Here is a 24,853-nt window from a genome sequence, read left to right on the forward strand (position 1 = left end):
AGCTCACGGCAACCTTAGCCTCCCAGCGTCAAGCAATTCTCCCACCTCAGCTTCCTGTATAGCTGGGGCTACAGGTACACACCACCATACCTGGCTAATTTTTGTACTTTTTAGTAGAGACAGGATTTCACCATGTTAGCCAGGCCGGTCTCAAACTCCTGACCTCAAGTGATCTGCCCACCTCAGCCTCTCAAAGTGCTGGGATTACATACGTGATCCAACTGTGCCCAGCCAATTCTAGCCTTTTATATCAGAGAAAAAACTCTAAATTGCTTAATCTACAATAATCGGAACCCTGTTACTAGTAGTTGAATACAATTCCTATCTGATACCATACTGATTCTAGAAAAAAGTTATTAAGCTATAATTTCCAGAGTTTGTCTCTGAATTCCCATTCTCCTCCAAGCAGAACATGAAGTTGCCCAGAAATAGTTTATCTGTGGTATGCAAATCCGGTGTATTAGAAAATATTTTCTGAATCTACTTTTGGTTCCATTATCCTCAACCAACATATGTCAGCAAAATAAAACAAGCATTTGTATTTTTAGTATGTCACTGTTGTGCAGTCTCCTAAATTTTGATGTTTTAAGCACTATGCCTTTAACATTCACTAAAGCTGATAACATGGAAGAGGTTGATTATGGTTCCCCAGGTGCCAAGAATTATACGAGTTTCTGTTCCAATGTTGAGGACAGAAATCCTTCAGCACAGATGGAAACATGGTTGGATTCTGTAGATACATTTCTTATTCACACAACAGAGAGTCTAGTAGAGACGGGACATTATTATTTTTTTGAAGCCTCTACAAATGCCCACTTAAAAAGCTACAAGCATTATATGCAGATACTTTTTTGTTTTTTTTTGAGACAACGTCTCATTCTGTCACCTAGGCTGGAGTGCAGTGGCTTGATCTCTGCTCACTGCAACCTCTACCTCCTGGGTTCAGGCGATTCTCGTGCCTCAGCCTCCCGAGTAGCTGGGACTGTAGGCGCCTGCCATCAAGCCGGCTAATTTTTGTATTTTTGGTAGAGATGGGGTTTCACCACGTTGGCCAGGCTGGTCTCGAACTCCTGACCTCGGCCTCCCAAAGTCCTGGGACTACAGGCCTGACCATTGTGCCTGGCTCATTATTACTTTTATTTTTAAAAAAATAGATGTGGGTTCTGTCATTTAGGGTGGAGGCTTGGGTTTGTGCGTGGAGTGCACAGTTCCTTTCTTTTGGGAAGGGCCATCTGGGTGAGCTCTTTTGCTTTGGGCAGGGACAATGCAAGGACAAATACCATTTTCATAGGGGACACTCTTGCTCTCTTTCCAAGGTTGGGGCTGGAAGGAATTTCTGGGCCTAGTGGGAGGGGGAGGCCAGCTCCCAGCATGTGGAGTCTGAGGCTGGGGCCTGTGCCCCTTGGAGCAGCCCAGCTGGACAGTGCATCTCACCACCTGAGGGTGTCTAATTGGGTCTAAATCAGAGGCATTAGAGAGTGACAAGTCTCCTGGAGGCCACAGATTGCAGAGGCCTAAGTGTGGTAACAAAGACAGAGACTGAATTCAAAAGCCCAGTTATGCTTCAAACTCAACCCAGAAACCAGCAGTCCCTGCCGCACTCTCTTCCTCCCCAGTTCCAGTCTAGAGAGGCAAACTCTATAATTTTTTTGTTTTTTTGAGACGGAGTCTTGCTCTGTTGCAATCTCGGCTCACTGCAACCTCTGCAGCCCTGGTTCAAGTGATTCTCCTGCCTCAGCCTCCGGAGTAGCTGGGATTACAGGCGCGCGCCTCCACACTTGGCTAATTTTTGTATTTTTAGTAGAGACGAGATTTTGCCATGTTGGCCAGGCTGGTCTTGAACTCCTGACCTCAAGTGATCCACCCGCCTTGGCCTCCCAGAGTGCTGGGATTACAGGTGTGAGCCACTGTGCCTGGCTGCAACCCCTATAAATTCTTTTAGCCATTTCTTCTCTAATTCACCTCCGTATTTACAAACATACATCTATCTTTCCCCTTATAGACGTTATTTGCTGACTTCCTACTGTGGAGGGTGAGAATTTGACTCTTTCACACTCTCCTCCAATTTCCTTTCTCATCTTTGACCTAACCACATTACAAGGTTTGGTTAAATCCATATTCAGTGTTTGCATTATTGTGACTTTGTAAATGCTATGTAAGCTGAGCCAGGTTGTGTACCATGATTACCTTTCCTTCTTGCATAAGCTTTTGTTTTCTCCAGAGTGAATAATTCCTTTATTTTACTTTATTAGTTTTCCACATATTTGTCTTAGTCTGTTTGGGCAGCAAAACCAAGATATGATAGACCGGGTAGCTGATAAACAACAGAAATGCATTTCTTGGCTGGGCGCGGTGACTCACACCTCTATTCCCAGCACTTTGGGAGGCCGAGGTGGGTGGATCACTTGAAGTCAGGAGTTTTGAGACCAGACTGGACAGCATGGTAAACCCCGCCTTGACTAAAAATACAAAAACTAGCTGGGCATGGTGGTGCACACCTGTAAGCCTCAGCTAGTTGGGATGCTGAGGCACAAGAATTGCTTGAACCCAGGAGGTGGAGGCTGCAGTGAGCTGAGATTGTGCCACAATATTCCAGCCTGGGCTACAGAGTGAGACTCTGTCTTAAAAGAAAAAATAAAATAAAATAAAATAAAAAGACAAAGACAGAAACTATTCTTCTTCCTTTGAACCTGAGTGGAATTTTGTGATGCTTCAACAAATAGGCTGGTGGAAATGACTCTGTGATTTTTGAGGCCAGGACATAAAAGATAGCATGTCATCTACTTGACTGTCTCTCTCTCAGGGCTCCTAACCTTAGAACCCAGTCACTGCTGTGAGAAAGCCCAAACTAGCCCACATGGACAGAGTGCACAGTGAGGAACTGAGGCCCCCAACTGACAGCGAGCATCAACCACCAGACCTGTGGGTAAACAACCCTTCAGATGATTCCAGCCCCCAGCCTTTGAGCCTTCTAGCTGAGGTCCCAGACACTGCGTAGCAGAGACAAGTCATCCCTTCTGTGCTCTGTCTAAATTCCAGACCCACAAAACCCATGAACATAATAAGTGATAGTTTTTCACCACCAGGGTTTTGTTTGTTTGTTTGTTTTTTGTTTTTTGAGACAGGGTCTTGCTCTGTTGTCCAGGCTGGAGTGCAGTGTTGTGTTCATGGCTCACTGCAGCCTCAAGCTCCTAGGCTCAAGCAATCCTCTTGCCTCAGCCTCCTGAGTAGCTGGGAATACAGGCATATGCCACCACACCTGGTTAATTTTTAATTTTTGTGTAGAGATGGGGGTCTCACTATGTTGTCCAGGCTGGTCTTGAACTCCTGGCCTCAAGTGATGTTCCTGCCTTGGCTTCCCAAAATGTTGGAATTACAGGCATAAGCCATTGCAACCCAGCCAATTTCACCACTAGGTTTTGCTACACTGCTGTAATAATTGGAACACCTTTGTGGTAGGCGGCCTCAAAGATGATCCCCCCAGTGATCCCTGTTTCCTGATATTCACACCCTGTGTAGTCCTCTCCAACCTTGTACCAAAGTTCATCTCTGTTGACCAGCAGAATAGATCAGAAGTGAGGGCATATTAGTTCTAAGATTAGTATGTAAGAGACGTTGTAACTTCTGTCTTGGTCTTTGCTTCATCCCCATCTCTATTTGATTATTCACTCTAGAGGGAGCCAACTGCCATATGGAGCAGCCCTATGGAGAGGCCCAGGTGATAAGTAATTGAGGGATCTTGCCAGCAATTATGGGAATGAATAGATCTTTCAGCCCCTGTCAAGCCTTTCGATGACTTCAGCCTCCGCTTAACTGTAACTTCGTAAAAGACTGAACCAGAGGCTGCTCCCTGATTTTTGACCCTTAGAGAGTGTGTGAGATGATATATATTTGTTGTTTTAAGCTACTAGCTTTTGGGGTGTCATTTGTTACACAGCAATAGCTAACTGATACAACCTCCTATTTGGCTTCCCTTTTTAAAATATATATATATATATATATTTTATTATACTTTAAGTTCAAGGGTACTTGTGCACAACGTGCAGGTTTGTTACATATGTATACATGTGCCATGTTGGTGTGCTGCACCCATTAACTCGTCATATACATTAGGTATATCTCCTAATGTTATCCCTCCCCCCTTCCTCCACCCCACAACAGGTTCTGGTGTGTGATGTTCCCCTTCCTGTGTCCATGTGTTCTCATTGTTCAATTCCCACCTATGAGTGAGAACATGCGGTGTTTGGTTTTTTGTCCTTGCGATAGTTTGCTGAGAATGATGGTTTCCAGCTTCATCCATGTCCCTACAAAGGACATGAACTCATCATTTTTTATGTCTGCATAGTATTCCATGGTGTATATGTGCCACATTTTCTTAATCCAGTCTATCATTGTTGGACATTTGGGTTGGTTCCAAGTCTTTGCTATTGTGAGTAGTGCTGCAATAAACATACATGTGCATGTGTCTTTATAGCAGCATGATTTATATTCCTTTGGGTATATACCCAGTAATGGGATGGCTGGGTCAAATGGTATTTCTAGTTCTAGATCCCTAAGGAATCGCCACACTGACTTCCACAATGGTTGAACTAGTTTACAGTCCCACCAACAGTGTAAAAGTGTTCCTATTTCTCCACATCCTCTCCAGCACCTGTTGTTTCCTGACTTTTTAATGATCACCATTCTAACTGGTGTGAGATGATATCTCATTGTGGTTTTGATTTGCATTTCTCTGATGGCCAGTGATGATGAGCATTTCTTCATGTGTCTGTTGGCTGCATAAATGTCTTCTTTTGAGAAGTGTCTGTTCATCCTTCGCCCACTTTTTGATGGGGTTGTTTGTTTTTTTTCTTGTAAATTTGTTTGAGTTCTTTGTAGATTCTGGATATTAGCTCTTTGTCAGATGAGTAGATTGAAAAAATTTTCTCCTATTCTGTAGGTTGCCTGTTCACTCTGATGGTAGTTTCTTTTGCCATGCAGAAGCTCTTTAGTTTAATTAGATCCCATTTGTCAATTTTGTCTTTTGTTGCCATTGCTTTTGGTGTTTTAGACATGAAGTCCTTGCCCATGCCTATGTCCTGAATGATATTGCCTAGGTTTTCTTCTAGGGTTTTTATGGTTTTAGGTCTAACATGTCAGTCTTTAATCCATCTTGAATTAATTTTTGTATAAGGTGTAAGGAAGGGATCCAGTTTCAGCTTTCTACATATGGCTAGCCAGTTTTCCCAGCACCATTTGTTAAATAGGGAATCCTTTCCCCATTGCTTGTTTTTGTCAGTTTGTCAAAGATCAGATAGTTGTAGATGTGTGGTATTATTTCTGAGGGCTCTGTTCTGTTCCATTGGTCTATATCTCTGTTTTGGTACCAGTACCATGCTGTTTTGGTTACTGTAGCCTTGTAGTATAGTTTGAAGTCAGGTAGCATGATGCCTCCAGCTTTGTTCTTTTGGCTTAGGATTGACTTGGCAATGCGGGCTCTTTTTTGGTTCCATATGAACTTTAAAGTAGTTTTTTCCAATTCTGTGAAGAAAGTCATTGGTAGCTTGATGGGGATGGCGTTGAATCTATAAATTACCTTGGGCAGTATGGCCATTTTCACAATATTGATTTTTCATATCCATGAGCATGGAATGTTCTTCCATTTGTTTGTGTCCTCTTTTATTTCATTGAGCAGTGGTTTGTAGTTCTCCTTGAAGAGGTCCTTCACATCCCTTGTAAGTTGGATTCCTAGGTATTTTATTCTCTTTGAAGCAATTGTGAATGGGAGTTCACTCATGATTTGGCTCTCTGTTTGTCTGTTATTGGTGTATAAGAATGCTTGTGATTTTTGCACATTGATTTTGTATCCTGAGACTTTGCTGAAGTTGCTTATCAGCTTAAGGAGATTTCGGGCTGAGACGATGGGGTTTTCTAGATATACAATCATGTCATCTGCAAACAGGGACAATTTGACTTCCTCCTTTCCTAATTGAATGCCCTTTATTTCTTTCTCCTGTCCGATTGCCCTGGCCAGAACTTCCAACACTATGTGGAATAGGAGTGGTGAGAGAGGGCATCCCTGTCTTGTGCCAGTTTTCAAAGGGAATGCTTCCAGTTTTTGCCCATTCAGTATGATATTGGCTGTGGGTTTGTCATTGGCTTCCCATCTTATTGCTTCAGTGTGAACAGACCTGCTGTACATTCTGGGCCACTTTTTACTCTCATCCTAGGGATTCCCTTTCCTTTTTCCTGCTTCCACTGCTTCCTGGATCCCCTGTTTTCCTCTTTATAGCTTTAATTTCTCATTTTGATAGAGCAGACTACCTAGTAACCTCCTAAGAAAGAGTGCATTGGTGGTCAGGTGTGGTGGCTCGCATCTGTAATTCCAGCACTTTGGGAGGCTGAGGTGGGTGGATCATTTGAGGTCAGGAGTTCGAGACCAACCTGGCCAACATGGTGAAACCCTGTCTCTATTAAAAATACAAAAATTAGCTGGGCATGTTGGCAGGTGCCTGTAATCCCAGCTACACAGGAGGCTGAGGCAGGAGAATTGCTTGAACCTGGGAGGTAGAGGTTGCAGTGAGCTGAGATGATTGCACCACTGCACTCCAGCCTGGGTGACAGAGCAAGACTCCATGAAAAAAAAAAAAAAAGAGTGCATTGGTGAAAAATATTTGAGACCTTGCATGATTTATAATGTCTTTATTCTGCCATTACGCTTGATGGTAAGGTATCAGGGTCTAGAATTTTAGGTTGAAAATAGCCTTTCTCTCAAAAAAAAAAAAAAAAAAAGGAAAAGTATTGCTTCATTTTTCTTCTAGCTTCTTATGATGCTCTTGAAGAGTATTAGTTTTTGTATGTGCCTATTTTGTTTCTTTCCCCCACTCCTGAAAACTTCTGGGTGCCATTGTTGGTGGCAGTTAAGTGTGCAAACTCTAGAAGCAGACTACCTGGGTTCAAATCTCAGTTCCAACAATCATTGGTTATGTGACTCTGGGAAATTTGTTTAACCGTTCTGTGCCTCAGTTTCCCCATCTGTAAAGATAATAACAGTACCTACCTCATAGAGTTGCTGTGAGGATCAAATGATCCCCTACCTTTCTGTGCTCCTCTGTATCCGTTGATGTAAACCTTCCTCAAGTTGGGTTGGTTCCACACACCATTTCTGGAGAGGGGTAGGGTCTAGAACAAGGCGGGCAAGCTTTACCTGTGAAAGAGCAGATAGTAGGCTGGCTGTGGTGGCTCATATTTGTAATCCCAGCATGTTGGGAGGCTGGGGTGGGTGGACCACCTCAGGTCAGGAGTTCGAGACCAGCCTGACCAACATGGTGAAGCCCTGTCTCTAAAAAAAAAAAAAAAAAAAAAACAAAATTAGCCAGGCATGGTAGCACATGCCTGTAATCCCAGCTACTTGAAGAGGCTGAGGCAGGAGAATCTCTTGAACCCGGGAGGCAGAGGTTGCAGTGAGCCGAGATCACGCCATTGCACTCCAGCCTGGGCAACAAGAACAAAACTCCATCTCAAAAAATAAAAAAAAAGCAGATAGTAAATAGTTTTGACTTTGAGAGCTATAAAGCTAGTGTTTCAGCTATCGAACTTTACCATTGTAGGGCAAAAGCTGCCATAGACAAAATAAAAGTGAATGAACGTGGCTGTGTTCCAATAAAACTTTTGTTTATACAGCTGCAGGCAGATTTGGCTCGCTGACCGTAGGCATCTGACTGTGAAACACTATCCTCTCCTTTTTGTACTTATTTTATCCGACCCTTCTTAGAGGTATAGAGATGACTCCTAGTTGGAGACATCTCAGACTAAAAACTGACTACCTTATATTATAACTTCTACACAGTGCTCTAAGTGGTCCGATGATTGAGTTATATCAAATGCAGGGTTTCAGTTGCAACATTAATGAAATAGCCTGAGTAAACCTTTCATGATGACAAGAGCCAGCCACCAATTATCTCATCCCTGGATTGGCATTATTGTAAGCCACAAAGTCCCAAGCTTTCCTTGTGCTTAAACTGTTGAGGAAAATGCTTGACTCTTTTTTTTTTTTTTTTGAGACAGAGTCTCCCTCTGTCACCTAGGCTGGAGTGCAGTGGCACGAACATGGCTCACTGAATCCTTGACCTCCTGGGTTCAGGTGAGCCTTTCACCTCAGCCTCCCAAGTAGGTGGAACTACAGGTGCAAGCCACCATACAGGCTAATTTAAAAAATTATTTCTAGATACGAGGTCTTACTATGTTGCCCAGGCTGGTTTTGAACTCCTGGGCTCAAGTGATCCTCCTGCCTCAGCCTCCCAAAGGGTGGGTTTGCAGGCATGAACCACCATGCCTGCCCAGCCAACTCTTTCTTGGTAACATTTTTATACAAATAAAAACAGCCATGCTATGGCACTTTTATTCATTAATTCTAGGTCAAGTGACATGCTGGGACTGGAAAGATGAAAATCACTGTGTCACCCTCAAAGGTTTGAGTAAGCAAGCAATTTAGATAGAACATCCCCTGTGTCACAATAAAGCCCTTTTCGCCAATCAGATTAGCAAAGACTAAAAAACAAACAAAAGACACAATCAATGCTTGTTAGGACATGATGAAAAGGGCACTTTGTAGATTTCTGATGTTAAATAAATTGGAACCCAGTCTGACTACATTAACTCTGTGCTGTTATCTTCATCCCAACTCTGTTTTCTTTGTCTTTTCTTTTTTTCTTTTTTTTTGAGACAGGGTCTTGCTCTGCCATCCAGGCTGGAGTGCAGTGGCATAATCTTGGCTCACTGCAACCTCTGCCTCCTGGGCTCAAGCAATTCTCCTGCCTCACCCTCCTAAATAGCTGGGACTACAGGTGCACACCACCATGCCTGACTAATTTTTTAGTAGAGATGGGGTTTTGCCATGTTGTCCAGGCTGGTCTTGAACTCCTGAGCTCAGGTGAATCTGCCCGTCTTGGCCCTCCAAAGTGCAGGGATTACAGGCGTGAGCCACCATGCCCGGCCCCAACTCTGTTTTCTGCTCTGGCCCTCTGTGTCTTGCCTTGGGGGTATGGGTGGGTAGATGGGGGGGATTTTCCTCTTTGTTCCCCACTGACTCTTTTTTTTTTTTTTTTTTAAGGTTATCTATTTATTTAGAGATGGAGGTCTCAGTATGTTGCCCAGGCTGGTCTTGAACTTCCGGGCTCAAACAATCCTCCCACCTCAGCCTCCTGAGTAGCTAAGATCACTGGTGACCCAACTGATTCTTGGGGAAGGCAGCCCCAGGTGAGTTGACAACAAAAGTGCTTCCCTAGCCTGGGGCCAGTGAGACCCCAAATATCACCCCCCTCCCTTCGCTGGGTTTTTCCTGCCCATCTTTACCTGACCATTGGTCACTGGAGGAGCCTCTTAAACCTTCTAACCGGGAACTGCTCCTGCTATTGTATTTTCACCCACCTACCCAATTACTGGACCACAGCATCTCCTACCACGCTCTCACTTCTCACATTGTCAGTTCATCCATCCCCAGTCCTTGCCTGCCAAATTCCGCCATCTGTCATCAACACCCCCCCGCCATAGATTTTCTTTCCCCTTCCATCGACAAAAACCACTTTTCCCTTCTCCCAATGTTATTATGCTAGTATTGGTTAACACTGAGCTATTTTCATTTATTTGCTTCATTTGAAATTTTCAAATGCATTCACGCTCCTTGTAAAAATTAAAGTAATTCAGAAGTACATGAAGTAAAAAGGTGAGAGTCCCTCCTTCGCTCAACTCATCTCAGTCCCCAGAAATAACCACTGATAGTAGTTTTGCTTTCCTGTTTCCAGAACTATTTTGCAAAATTCAATTTGGACTAATGGGGTTTTAGTGCTCATATGCATAATTTATAGAATATGGTGGATTAAGAAAATCACATCTCTGGGAATTGGGCTGATTCAATCGATCTGCATCTTATATGACTTTGCTGCATTTTGACATTGCCAAACTAGCTTTTTTTTTTTTTTTTTTTGAGATGGAGTTTCACTCTGTTGCCCAGGCTGGAGTGCAGTGGTGCAGTCTCAGCTCACTGAAGCCTCTGCCTCCCAGGTGGAAGCGATTCTCCTGCCTCAGCCTCCCGAGTAGCTGGGACTATAGGTGTGCACCATCACATCTGGATTTTATATATATATATATATATATGTATATATATATATATATATATATATATTTGTATTTTTAGTGGAGATGGGGTTTCACCACGTTGGCCAGGTTGGTCTTGAACTCCTGACCTCAAGTGATCTGCCTGCCTCGGCCTCCCAAAATGCTGGGATTATAGGTGTGAGCCACCGCCCCTGACCAAAGCCAAACTGTATTTTTTTTTTTTTTTTTTTTTTGAGACAGAGTCTCGCTCTGTCGCCTAGGCTGGCCAAACTGTTTTTGAGACTTGACTCCTTCTAGGCTTCCTGAGCACCATTCCCTGGCTGCTCTTTCTCATTTCCTTGGAGGCTTTCTCTTATCTGTTTCTCCCCTAAATGCTGGTATTCCTCAGGGCTCTGTTCTCATCACTCTTGGTGGATTAGGCACAGAGCAAATCATCCCTTCTTTAGACTTGCAAACTCACGTCTACTAGTGAAATATGTGTTGAGCAGGCAGTGCATGGTGGCTCGCGCCTGTAATCCCAACACTTTGGGAGGCAGAGGTGGAAGGATTGCTTGAGTCCAGGAGTTTGAGAGCAGCCTGGGCAACATCATGAGACTCTGTCTCTACAAAAAATTTAAAAAGTTAGCCAGGGGTGGTAGCACACACCTGTGGTCCCAGCTACTTGGGAGGCTGAGGCAGGAGGATCACTTGAGCATAGGAGGTAGAGACTGCAGTGAGCTATGATCGTGCCACTATACTCCAGCCTGGGCAGCAGAGCAAGACTCTGTCTCAAAAAAACAGAATAAAACAAAACAACAACAACAAAAACAAACCCAAATCTCCAAAGCCAAACAAACAAAAATACTTTTTTTTTTAATTTAATTTTATTTTTTATTATACTTTAAGTTTTAGGGTACATGTGCACATTGTGCAGGTTAGTTACATATGTATACATGTGCCATGCTGGTGCGCTGCACCCACTAACTCGTCATCTAGCATTAGGTATATCTCCCAATGCTATCCCTCCCCCCTCCCCCCACCCCACAATAGTCCCCAGAGTGTGATGTTCCCCTTCCTGTGTCCCTGTGATCTCACTGTTCAATTCCCACCTATGAGTGAGAATATGCGGTGTTTGGTTTTTTGTTCTTGCAGCCATAAAAAATGATGAGTTCATGTCCTTTGTAGGGACAGGGATGAAATTGGAAATCATCATTCTCAGTAAACTATCGCAAGAACAAAAAACAAAAATACTTTTAAATGAGTGTTTTCTTTCACTTAACTTTATATCTGTGAAGTTCATGCATGTCATTGTGTGGAGTGTTTGTGCATTTTCACTGTTCTGTGGTATTCCATTGTGTGAATAAATGACAATTAAAAAAACTCATTCTCCCGTGGAAGGATACTTGTATTGTTTCCAATGTTTGGCTTTTATAAACAATGCTGTCTGCAGAACTGTTTGGATAAGAGATTTTGTGATTGATGGGGAAGCGAGCAGATTTGCAGTGATGGAGCGATGGGGGAAAAGGTGGTCCTGTGCAGAATCCACCTCACCTGGGGCACCCCCGGAACTGGTCACCTTGTGGGCACTGGGGGATGGTACCTCAATACCAGCATAGGCATCCTCAAAAGAGACACTCTCAGCTGTGGCTAGTTTATGTGGCTTCCTGCACCTCAATCTGAAGCCAGAGAGAGAAAGAACTTGGCAATTTTTGTGTTTTTAGATTGCAGTGGAAAACTGGTGTGTGAGTGCATATGAGGTTGCTTTTTGAAAGTAGGAATGGGGTGCAGGTGGGAGGCTCAGAGGCATTGTAATTCAGGAATACGTGTAAATGTTCCATATATGAATCCACTGGAACCAATAATCCACAGGCCTGCTGACTAGTGGGGAAGGGGCTGGGCCACCTGGGGTGGGTGGGAATGTTTCTCACTGGGTCTGGCATGAGCAGTGACAGGTTTTTGTTGGTGTTACTGCAGTAGAAGGGCTTGCTTCTTTCCCATTGGCTAACTCTGAAGTAGCTGTTACTCACCAAAATGGTGTTGGAATGAGATACTCATGATCTGTGCAGATAAGCAATGACTAATGGTGCTTTTGCAAGTTCTGGAGTCCCTCCCTTGGGGAGGGAACTAGACTTGGAACCAGACTACGGGTTGGCAAAATTAAGCATAATTTCTTTCTGTACGTGCTCCACTTCAGCAGAGATCACCCCGGAAATTTCCTAGTATCCTGACTTCACAGATCACATGATGTGATCAACATTGATTGAATACTTATTATGTATCAGGCACTGGTTGAAGCACCTTAATATACATTTAAAACTCAAACATCACTATGAGTGGGGCAATGTGTATCAGTTAGCTTTTGCTGTGTAACAAACCTTCCCAAGTTTTAGTGTCTTAAAACAGCAGACATCATTTTACTTTTATTGAGATAGAGTCTTGCTCTGTTGCCCAGGCTGGAGTGCAGTGGTGTGAACATGGCTCACTGCAGCCTCAACCTCCTGTGCTCAAGTGATCCTCCTGCTTCAGCCTCCTGAGTAGCAGGGACCACAAACCCGTGCCACCATGCCCAGATAATTGTTAAATTTTTGTAGATACAGCGTCCCACTATGTTGCCCAGGCTGTCTTGAACTCCTGGGCTCAAGTGATCTCCTGCCTCAGCCTCCCAAAGTGCTGGGCTTTCAGGCATGAGCCTCTGTGCCTGGCATTGTTTTATCTTTTATTGAATTTTTTTTTAAGAGACGGGGTCTTGCTATGTTGCCCTGGCTGGTCTTAAATTCCTGGGCCCAAGCGATCCTCCCTCCCCAGCTTCCTGAGTAGTTGAGACTATAAGCATAGCCACTACAACTGACTAAGCAATAGACATTATTTCTCACAGTTCTGTGAATTTTCTGGGAGTTTATTCTGATTTGGGCTAGCTTGGCTGCAACTGAATGGCCTAGGATAGTCTCGCTCACGTATCTGGCAATTGCCTCAATGTCAGCTGGGGCGACAGCCATGTGTCTGTCAGTATCAGCCCACACTGGTTCACATGATGGTAGGAAAGTTCTCAGCAGCAAGAGAGTAAATCTTAATGTGCAAGAAGGCTTCCAGCCTCTGCTTGCATCACATTGGTTAATGTCCCATTGGTCAAAGCAAGTCACATGACTAAGACCAGATTATACATAGAGGTGACCTTCTCAAGATATGGATGTGGGGAGGGGCTGGATTATGGTAGTCATCTTATAAACAACCAGCTGCGTACTCTTATTATCCTCATTTTACTGATGATGGTTAGATAAGTTAAGGATCTTGTTACAGGTCACACAGCTGCTATAAGGTAGAGCTCAGCCTCAACTTTAGGTCTATATGGTGATGAAGCCTGTGCCTTAAGTCCTGTGCTATTTGTATTGTTTCCTTCCTCAGACCTGGACTGTTGTGTCTCAGCCCAGGGAAGAGGAGAGATGAGACACTTAACCAGCCTCCTCCAGAGACCACTGATCATAGAGCCTAGCCATTGCTTGTGCAGCCAGCTGGACTTAGCAACCCCTGCAATGCTGAAGCGAGTAATTCTCATGAATCTAACAATTCCGCCATTGCACTGGATTCTGTACCTTCAGATTAGTATTGGAGATCTACTCCATAGACCGTAGGAAATAGATGGAAAGTATGAAGGATGGCAGCAGAAATAGGGCCCCGCATTTGCTTCATGGGCAATCATCAAGCACCTACTGTGTCTGGGCTAGATTGTGGTTATTCAGGCAAAGTGCAGGAAGGGGAACAGTTGCTCTCTAAAGTACATTTTCAACAAGGGAACATGTTGACTGAGGGGCATTAAAGACTGAGATGAAAGGCACTTAGACGCAGAAGCTGCAGGACAGTAAGATCTTGAGATTTGTAGGGAAGAGCAGAGGAGAGAAGACATTTCTTAATAATAACCAGCTGCTTTACCAGTGCTGGTGCAGACACTACCCCCTCTCACCAGGTGGTTATAGAAACTGCACCTTCTTCTATCCAATTTCAAGCCCACCATCTCTTTTAAATTTAAGGTCTCCAAAAGAACAGTTTTTGATGACACTGGGAAGAGGGTGAGCAGGCAGATTTGGGGTGGGAATTGAAGGAATCAAATCCCAAACTCCATTTTAGATTTGCAATCAAGCTGAAACTCTCAGCACCCCCAGAGTATGCCTTTAAAAGGAAAAAACAAAAAAAGGCTATTTGTAAGAAAAAAAGACCAAGGTTTGCATCTGAATGGAGTGCCAATCAGCACTCATTAGTGGGAACACAATGCGGCCCCATTAGCACGAAAGGAGCTTTGGCAATTGCTCATTAGCTTTGTAGATTCAAATAATTATTTTAAGGGATGCTTCGGTGTTTGATGAGATCCAGCAGTGTCAATGATATGCCACTTTTCTCCCCAAAGAAAGGGAATGTTCCCAGGAGTAATTGTACTCTCTTATCCCCCTCCCTTCTCACTCACACCTCAATGCTTCTCTATATACTCCCGAGGGTACAGGATCTCAACAAAGGGCTGGAAGGTGGATAGAAACTTCTCCATCAAGATATTACTCATGGGAAAACTGTGGTCCCGAGAGTACAGGAACACAAAAGTAGTTATCTGAAGAGCTGGGAGAATCTGTTTATTACACGCACTCCCTTCTTCCATTGACAGGAGGGAATCTCGATGAGCTGGGGGAAGAATAGAAACATGCAATAGGGTCTTGAGTACATACTCAAGAGAGAGGAGTGTGGGCATACCAAGGGAAGGAATATTCATGAAAATTCCTGGAAAAAAGTGGAGATTTCTCAGCACTATGGTGCCACCAATTTTTACATCAATATGGGTGCTCCTGGAACTGTCCTGGCACTGGTGGGTATGTGATTAAGAATGTTAATGAGTATATAGGCTGGGTGCAGTGGCTCATTCTTGTAATCCCAGCACTTTGGGAGGCCGGGGCAGATCACCTGAAGTCAGGAGTTCAAGACCAGCCTGACCAACATGGCGAAACCCTGTCTCTACTAGAAATACAAAAATTAGCCAGGTGTGAATGTGGGCACCTGTAATCCCAGCTACTTGGGAGGCTGAGGCAGGAGAATTGCTTGAACCCAGGAAGCAGAGGCTGCAGTAAGCTGAGATCGCGCCATTGCACTCCAGCCTGAGTGACAAGAGTGAAACTCTATCTCAAAACAACAACAAAACAAACAAACAAACAAAAACATAAGGTTCTAGGTGAAACCTAGGTCAAATCCAGTGCCAATTAAGTTCAATTGGTCTTAGCCAGCATGGTCCACACCCTGGTTTTTCAGGGTTTTATCAGACCCTAGCTTCTGCAGCTATTTCAACATCTGCCTTTTGCCTAGCCATGTGAAAGTGCTGCCTGGAATTTTCTGTTCTCCTGTGACCACCCTGTATTATTCCTGTCTCACTTTGATGAAAATTTCAAAGATCAGAACTCTGTCCAAGGGGCTGGAAAATTGGGGTGGGCATAACTTTTTTTTTTTTTTTGGCTGGAAGGAACATTCTGGAGGATAAGGTGGGTCACAGGGGACCTATGAAGGGGAACTTCTTAGGCCTAATTCTGCTGTAGGCATTAAGGGAGTGCTCCTAGAGCAGTGCTTGACACAGGGTAAGAGCTCAATAAGACAATGGTTAAAAGCCCAGGTGTTAAAATAGATGGATTTAGGCTCAAGTTCCATCATTCTCAGAGATCTGCCCTTTCACCAAACTTCTGGGGTGATTCTTATGCACATTATTGTTTGAGAACTGCTGAGACAGACAGTACTATTTCTGATAATTAATGCTGGTCCTCTGGAGCTTGTATTTGGGGAGGAAGAAGGATGAATCCCACTGTGAGGTCCACTTCTGTGGTTAGAATGTGGCAAAAACTTGGTTTCCTCTTCCTCTTTCCCAATAAAACCTCCATTTATTTTTTGCTGTCTACTGTCCTCCACGTGGTCATGTTCTTTACAGGAAGCGGTCTCTGACCTCAAGAAATTAATAGTAATTGGTCTAAACCAACCATGTTTTCCTATTTCCCTTGCTTAGTGATAGGCTCAGCATGGGCACATGAAATAATTCTGGTCAATGAGACACGAGTGGGGAGTGTATTGGAGTTTCTGGCAAAGGTCTTCCTTAATGATTGAAAGGAGATTGATTGAAAGAGGGAAGAAACAGCCCCTTTATGAAAGAGGGAAGAAACAGCCCCTTTACTGTCTCTGGTTATTTGAGAACATGCTGGCTGGAGCTTGGGCAGCCATCTTGTGGCCATGATGGGGGCTGATAGGTCAAGGATAACAGTGGAAATCCACAAAGAAGTGGGCCTTTACTAATGTAATTGAGCTGTCAAATCAATCAACCATGAAGCTTCCCCATTTTATTATGTGAGATAATAACATTTCTTCAGTGTGTAAGGTCAGATCAGTTGCAGGCTCTGTTTCTTGCTCTGAAAGTTTTCCAGAGAGGAGGGATGGAGATGTATACTGAGAAGGCCTGAAGAAGGAGGGACTGAATAGAGGGAGAAGCCTGAGAATGGCTAGGAACTGGAGTGCATCTTTAAGGAGAGGCCCTATGAGTGGCCCAGACTTTACTGCAGCACAGTGGCTAAAATCAAGGACTTTAGAATCAGAATGTCTTGGTTCAAATTCTACCTCCACCACTTACTAGTTATATCACCTTGGGTAAATTACTTAACCTCAGTTTCATTGTTTGTAAAACAGGATCATGGTGGTATTAACCTCACAGGGTTTAAGAAGGTGAGTAGGGCTGGGCACGGTGGCTCACACCTGTAATCCTAGCAGTTTGGGAGGCCAAGGCAGGTGGATCACTTGAGCTCAGGAGTTTAAGACCAGCCTGGACAACATGGTGAAACCCCATCTCTGCAAAAAAACACAAAAAAATTAGCCAGGCATGGTGGCACATGCCTATAGTCCCAGCTACTTGGGAGGCTGAGGTGGGAGGATGGCTTGAGCCCAGGAGGCGGAGGTTGCAGGGAACAGAGATCACACCACTGCACTCCAGCCTGGGTGACACAGCCAGACCCTGTCTCAAGAAAAAAATAAAAAATAAAAAAGATTAGTTAATAATGTAAAGTACCTAGTGTAGTGTGATCTGAGAGACCTATGTGTAATGTGCTCAGAGACTGAAACAGACACCCCTTTATCAACTAAGACAAGCCCAAGGTTAAGGAAACAAAAGTTACCTACCTAAGGTCAAGGGTTCAGGTCCTGGCAGGCATGGCAAATTTCTAAATTCCTATAGCTATAAGAAAAACCAGCTGGGCGCTGTGGCTCATGCCTGTAATCCCAGCACTTTGGCATACCTAGGAGGGCAGATTGCTTGAGTCCAGGAGTTTGAAACCAGCCTCGGCAACACGGCAAAATCTCATTTCTACAAAAAATGCAAAAATTAGTTGGATGTGGGCATACCTGTATACCCAGCTACTCAGGAGGCTGTGGGAGGATTGCTTAAGCCCGGGAGGTGGAGGCTGCAGTGAGCCATGATTGCACCACTCCTCTCCAGCCTGGGTGACAGAGTGAGACCCTGTCTCAAAAAAGAAAAAGAAAAAGAAAAAAGTAAAATCACAGCCTTGCTAAACTCCCTAACCATAGGAGCTATATCAGGTGAATTTACGGCCCAGACCGCTACAACTCTGGACAGGGACCAGCCTTATAAACATTGTTTTCTTATAAGGAACTGCAGACCTTAAGCCAGTTTCAGCGGCTCATAGAGGCTGCGCACAAACTTTCTTTGTGTCCTGTAGGTCACCTTTTGACGTAACGAGTCAAATTCCACCTCATTTTAATGCTAAAACCTGCCCCGAAGTGAACATGGGATGTATGCTACGTCCCGTGTGTGTGTGATTAAGAATGTTAAAAAGCATATAGGCTGGGTGCAGTGCCTCATGCCACTGCAGATTCCCCTTCCTGCGCTTTGCCTGAATAACCAGAATCTACCCGAGACACAGTAGGTGCTTAATGATTGCCCATGAAGCAAATGTGGGGCCCTATTTCTGCTGCCAATGTTTACCCATTGCTCATGCATTTGGCTCCTCTCATAAATATGTATAGCGTTCTCCCAAACCTGCTGAATATGCATGACTATTGTATAATAAGACCTTGTGTGACACAAAACCCAACCTGCCCTTTCTCTCTTCAAAGCTAAGTGTGGTGGCTTATGCCTGTAATCCCAGTACTTTGGGAGGCTGAGGTAGCCAGATTGCTTGAGCCCAGGAGTTTGAGACCAGCCTGGGCAACATGGTGAAACCTTGTCTCTGCAAAGAAAATACAAAAATTAGCCAGGTGTGGTGGGGGCATGCCTGTAGCTCACTGTAGCCTCGAATTCCTGGACTCAAGTGATCCTCCTGCCTCAGCCTCCTGAGTAGCTAGGACTGTGATATGTGCCACCATACTTGACTATTTTTTTTTTCTTTTTGTACAGATGAGGGTCTTTGTGTATTTCCCAGGCTGGTCTTAAACTCCTGTCGTCAAGTGATCCTCGGCCTCCCAAAGTGCTGGGATTACAGGTATAGGCCAGCATGCCCAGCCTAACCCATTTTAGACAACCAATAAGTTTTATTTTTTATTTTTAAATTTTATTTTTGGAGACAGAGTCTTGCTCTGTTGCCCAGGCTGGAATGTAGTGGCGTGATCATGGCTCACTATAGACTCCACCTCTTGGGCTCAAGCAATCCTCCTGTCTCAGCCTGCCAAGCAGCTGGGACTACAGGCACATGCCACCACACCTGGCTATTTTTTTTTCTTATTTTTATAGAGACGAGGTCTCACTATGTTTCCCAGGCTTTTATCGAACTCCTGGGTTCAAGCAATCCTCCTGCCTTGACCTCCCAAATTGCTGGGATTATAGGTGTGAGCCACCATGTCCAGCCCTAATAAATTTTAATAGCCAGCTCCACTTCTCTAGGAGAATGTCTCTTTGCCCATTGCTGGACATTTCAGCCTGTACAGTGTGCCCCTTGGTCTGAAGAAATGACAGTTAGCTGCCCAAATCCATGTACTATTTTTGATCCTGTTTTTTAATGGCATCGTGAATAGTTGCATCTTCCATTGGGTAAGCAAGGCCCAGTGCAGAGTCACTGTCTATTATTGTCAAGACCCACTTGTGGTCCCCCAGGGCTACCAGCGTCGGTCTCACTTGCCAGCTACGTTCAGGGCCTTCCCACCAAGGAATCTTTTCCATAGCCCTCAGCAGCTTCTGTCTCTCTTGCTGACAAACGGAACAGTCTCACTGGCATTTTGTACCTCAGAGGGCACAAGAAGAACATGTCTAGATTCAGCCCGTCTCTGCACTGCTGCAGGGCCCTGTCTCATAGACCCAGCTGGCCCCCACAAGGGAGCAAATGGGGATATCTGCTTGTCGATTCCAATCACCTTCCAAACCCGGAAGGAGGTTCTTCTGATGGGCAGCCCATGTCTTACTTTAATGTACTCTCACACTTCCATAGGGCTGTCCCCTATAAGGGCATCTCTTTAATAGGCCAGGTTTCCATGCCCTCCTGCCTGAGTATGGTTAGGTCTCTGACCACTGCCCATGAGTTAGTAAAAACCCAAACACAAAGACTTTTTATTACTGTTCAATCTTTCCATCACTGCTAGGAAACCACCATGCAATTCAGCCCACTGAGCTGATTTGCTTTTACCGTCTTTGATCAGAGTGGCATCTTTCCAAATAAGATGTTGTCTATTCATCTTGGAACTTGGAACTGTCACCCATACTCCATGCAGTTTTTTTGTTTGTTTGTTTGTTTGTTTTGAGACAGGGTCTCACTCTGTCACCCAGGCACCCAGGCTGGAGTGCACTGGCATGAACACGGCTCATTGCAGCCTTGAACTCCTGGGCTCAAGCGATCCTCCCACCTCAGCCTTCTGAGTAGCTGGGACCACAGGCATGCACTTGGCTAATTTTTGAATTGTTTGTGGAGAGGAGGTCTTACCATGTTGCCCAGGCTGGTCTCCAACTCCTGGGCTCAAGCGATCTTCCTGCTTCAGCCTCCCAAAGTGTTGGGATTACCAGCGTGAGCCACCATGCCCAGCCCCAACCAGCTGTTATTTGAGAACTGTTTATAGGGCACTATCCAAGTGACAATAGAATCCAGCAATGCCTCCCACAATTCCAAAGTCTATCTGAGGGGAAAAGAGGCTCTCTGCGTGTATTTCTTCCTCGCATTCCCCAGGTAGAATGATCCGCTAAACCATTTCCATTTCATCATGGATCTCTGCTGCACAGTGTCACACTCATTACAGTGTTTCTCTGATGTCACTCCAGTCATCGAGGGTGTTTTCCACCTTCCTGGGATGAATCCTTTGACTTTCTTGTCTGCATTTCCCCATTCTCTTATTAATTAATCTGATTTTTGTTGTTGTTGTTGTTGAGACTGAGTCTCTCTCTGTCACCCAGCCTGGAGTGCAGTGTGATCTCAGCTGACTGCAACCTCTGCCTCCCAGGTTCAAGCGATTTTCCTGCATCAGCCTCCTGAGTAGTGGGACTACAGGCATGTGCCACCACGCCCTGCTAAGTTTTCTTTGTATTTTTAGTAGAGACGGAGTTTCACCATGTTGGCCAGGCTGGTCTTGAACTCCTGACCTCAAATGATTTGCCCACCTAGGCCTCCCAAAGTGCTGGGATTACAGGCATAAGCCACCATGACTGGCCCAGAAAACATGATAAGGCTTCTTGAACTACCTTTTGATTTTGCAGCAGCAAGGTTATACGGGGCATCCACATTACAGGGGTGCCCTTAACCACAGCATTTACTATGACCTTGGCAATGAGCACATTCAGCTGGTGAATATCGCGATTCTCATAAAGCCAGGCCCACATGACTTGCATATGAAACACATCAGCTGCTTCTTCCGAGATGCTCTACTGGATATTTATAGGAGGAGACAGAGTCCCCCTTCTCAGGGAGAACAGATCTTACAGTGGCTTTTTTTTTTTCTTTTTGAGATAGGGTCTCACTCTGTCACCAAAGCTGGTTGCAGTGGCGTGATCTTGGCATACTGTAACCTCCGCCTCCTAGGCTCAAGTGATCCTTGCACCTCAGCCTCCCAAATAGCTTGGACTTCAGGTGCACACTACCATGCCTGGTTAATTTTCTTTTTCTTTTGGAAGGGTTGGAGTCTGGCCACGTTGCCCAGGCTGGTCTCAAACTCCTGATCTCAAGCAATCCACCCACCTCTGCCTCCCGAAGTGCTGGGAGTATAGGCATGAGGCACAATATCCAGCCTACAGTGGCTTTTATCGAGTCCACCAGGCTGGCTGTTCCCTTGGGAATAACCACCTGTGTGTCTGCCTCCCATATAACCATTTGTGATTATTTCGTAGTGAGCTGTGGGTCAACCCAAACGTGCTCTTTCACTGCAGTATTTAAAACTAAAGACATAGGCCGGGTGCGGTGGCTCATGTCTGTAATCCCAGCACTTTGGGATGGTGAGGTGGGTGGATCACTTGAGGCCAGGACCAGCCTGGCCAACATGGCAAAACCCTGTCTCTACTAAAAATGCAAAAATTACCTGGGCGTGGTGGTGGGCGCCTGTAAACTCAGCTACTCGGGAGGCTGAGGCACAGGAATCATTTGACTCCAGGAGGTAGAGGTGGCAGTGAGCTGAGATCGTGCCACTGTACTCTAAGGATTCTAAGGATTTTAAGAGTTGTATGCCAGGAAATGGGGTCCAAAACCAAATATAATTTTACAATATCACAAGTTGTTTCCAATGGTTGCTTATTAAGAGTAGAGCTGCGATAAACATTCATGTAGAGGTTTTTGTGTGAATATAAATTTTTATTTCTCTGGGATGAATATTCAAGAGTGCAATTGCTAGGTTATATAGTAGTTGCATGTTCAGTTTGCCTAGATTATGACAATGAGACAGCGAGAGAAGTCTAATGTGGCTGACTCCATCCTCACAGGCTGGATGTCTTTGCCCATTCCTGGGCATAGGCCAAGCTAACCATGGGAGGAGTTTAATTTACAGTTTAACCTTGAAGCAAGGATGAGAATAGTCTTACCTTAAAATGGATCCTTTCCTTGTGCAGGGGCTGAAACTGTCTTTGTAAGATTAATAAAAGACCACAAGATTAGGATTATGGAAGGGGCGTAAATTTTAAAATGTAGATATAGTTTTTATAATCCTTTTACTGCTCTGGTATCATGTAACCAGAGGTCATGAGATTTGAGACTTTGCTAATTGCTCCTGTAGATGACAACACTATTTGTAGAATCAATCTAAGGTTGATCTTTTTTTTTTTTTCTTTTGGGACAGAGTCTCACTGCGTCACCCAGGCTGGAGTGCAGTGGTGCAATCTTGGCTCACTGCAACCTCTGCCTCCCGAGCTCAAGCAATTCTCATGCTTCAGCCTCCCAAGTAGCTGGGACTATTGGCATGTGCCACTGCACCCAGCTATTTTTTGTTTTTGTTTTTGTTTTTAGTAGAGATGGGGTTTCACCATGTTGGTCAGGAAGGTCTTGAACTCCCAGCCTCAAGTGATCAGCCTGCCTTAGCCTTCCAAAATGCTGGAATTACAGGCATGAGCCACTGCATCTGGCCAAGATTGATCTTTTGAGATGTTTTTCAGGCTTTTATATTCTGAGTAAAGAATGGATTGACTCCCACTGAACCCATGACTCATGATTCAATCAGTCCCGTGACCTCCACCCAGAGGCAGACTCAGTGCACGAGGGCCATTTTCCACACACCTGTGATTGCATTTCCAATCCATCAACAGGACCCATTCCCTAATCCGCCACCCACCAATCTATCCTTGAAAAACCCTAACCTCCGAGCCTTTGGAGAGACTGATTTGAGTGATAACTCCAGTTCTCCCACATGGCCGGCCTCACGTTAATTAAACCCTTTCTTTACTGCAATATCACAGTCTCAGTGAACTGGTTTTGTTTGTGTAGCGCACAGGAAGAACCCGACAGGTAATTATGCATGGATACCAAAATTGGGGGATCTCTATTACTTCTGGGCGAGAGGGGGATTTCTTGCTCCCCACTAGGCCTCCATGGATACCTTCCTAGAAAGGGCAGGAATGGCTCCATACTGCTTCCCACATGGCTTTTACTGACATCATGGACCAGGGGTGGGGTGGGGAGATAGGAGAATAGAGGGTTGGGGGGATAGGAAGTTGGGGGATGGGTGGGTTTGTTCTCATGACTGCTGGGAGGCCATAAAAATCCTAACTTTCCACTAGACCTACTATGACCCCACCCAGCAGAGAGGGAGACCTTGCTACTGACTTGTGGAGATAAAAGGCCCAGCTGCCTACCTGCCCTTCTCTGACACCACTTCTAGACGTCTCATTACAGCCTAGGGAGTGTGGAATTCTAGACTATTCACTCAGCTTTGCTGCATGGCTGTGGGTCCATTCAGTTTTTTTTTTTTTCCCTCCCCTGTGGCATTTCCTGGAGAAGAGTAATTATCATTTAAAAGTTTTCTGTCTTGCTAGGCTGCCTCTTCCTGCTCCCTAAGCTACAGAGAACACTTTTGGAAGAACATATTTATCTGCACCTCTTGGCATTTCTGGGTTGCTGGCTTCTCCAGCTCCAAGTCTAGGCTATATCAGGCAAAAAGAAAACCCAGAGAACTCAACAATATGTCATTCCTTGAGTCCCGAGGTTCTTAACTGGCCTCTCTTCTCTCTGCCTCTCAGAGCCCTTTTTTTTTTTTTTTTTGAGCGAGGGTCTCACTCTGTTACCCAGATTGTAGTGCAGTGGCATGATCACAGCTCACTGCAGCCTCCTCCTCCTGGGCTCAGATAATCCTCCCACCTCAGCCTCCAGAGTAGCTGGGACTACAGGCGAGTGCCATCACTCCTGACTAATTTTTCTATTTTTTTTTCTGTAGAGACAGGGTCTCATTATATTGCCCAGGCTTGTCTCAAACTCCTGAGCTCAAATGATCCTCCCCGCTTGGCTTCCCTAAGTGCTGGGATTACAGGCATGAGCCACCATGCCTGGCTGACTTTTTTCTTCATTCCCCCGGGAATTGTAATGTGCCTAGCTGTCAAGAATGGATCATGACTTGTGTAGGCCAACCATTGCTATCCTATTCCCCTTTGCCAGATACTCATGTTCTCAGCCGCCCTTGCACCTAAGGGTGGCCGTGTGACCCAGTTCTAATAAATGATATGCAAAAGAAAATCTTTCTGGAGCCTTCTATGAGTATTTTTGCATTTTCATTATCTTCTTTCCTGCTGGGGACAAAAGAGAGAGGGCATGAAGGCTGGAGGTGCAGCAGCTATCTTGTGACCTTGAGGTGATAAGCCTAAGAGAAAGGCCAGGCGAATGGTTACAGATGAGCTCCCAGAGACTGCAGCCATGCATAAGCTCCTGATTAGACTCATTACCTAGCTCCAGGTTCTCACTGAGAAAACCAGAAATGTCTTCACAGTCTAAATCTTTGCTGGTTGGGGTTCTTTTTTTGGTGGTTGTTACTTGCAACCAGACATATTTTGATTGATTCAGGGAGGGAGGAGTTTATGATGCAGGGAAATAGCTGCTAATAAATTAATTACAGAGTGGATGTGACACAAACTGATGTTTCTCAAGTATTTCAAAGGAAGATGATTCTTGAAAGGGAAGGAGGGAAGCTGGAACTAGGGTTTTGGATCATAAACACTGAATAAATTATATGTTTTCACAATAATAGACGAGAGCCAGCAATCCAGGGTGGGAAGGGAGATTGGAGTGAAAGAAGCCACTTGAGTTCTCTCTGGCCTTAAGGGCCTGGAACTGGGAGTTATTTCTAGTGAAAGCTCCCATTTGAGAGGGCCCCGAGGAGC

This window comes from Pan paniscus, chromosome 18 (genome assembly GCF_029289425.2).
Source record: "Pan paniscus chromosome 18, NHGRI_mPanPan1-v2.0_pri, whole genome shotgun sequence".
In the NCBI taxonomy this organism is placed as follows: domain Eukaryota; kingdom Metazoa; phylum Chordata; class Mammalia; order Primates; family Hominidae; genus Pan; species Pan paniscus.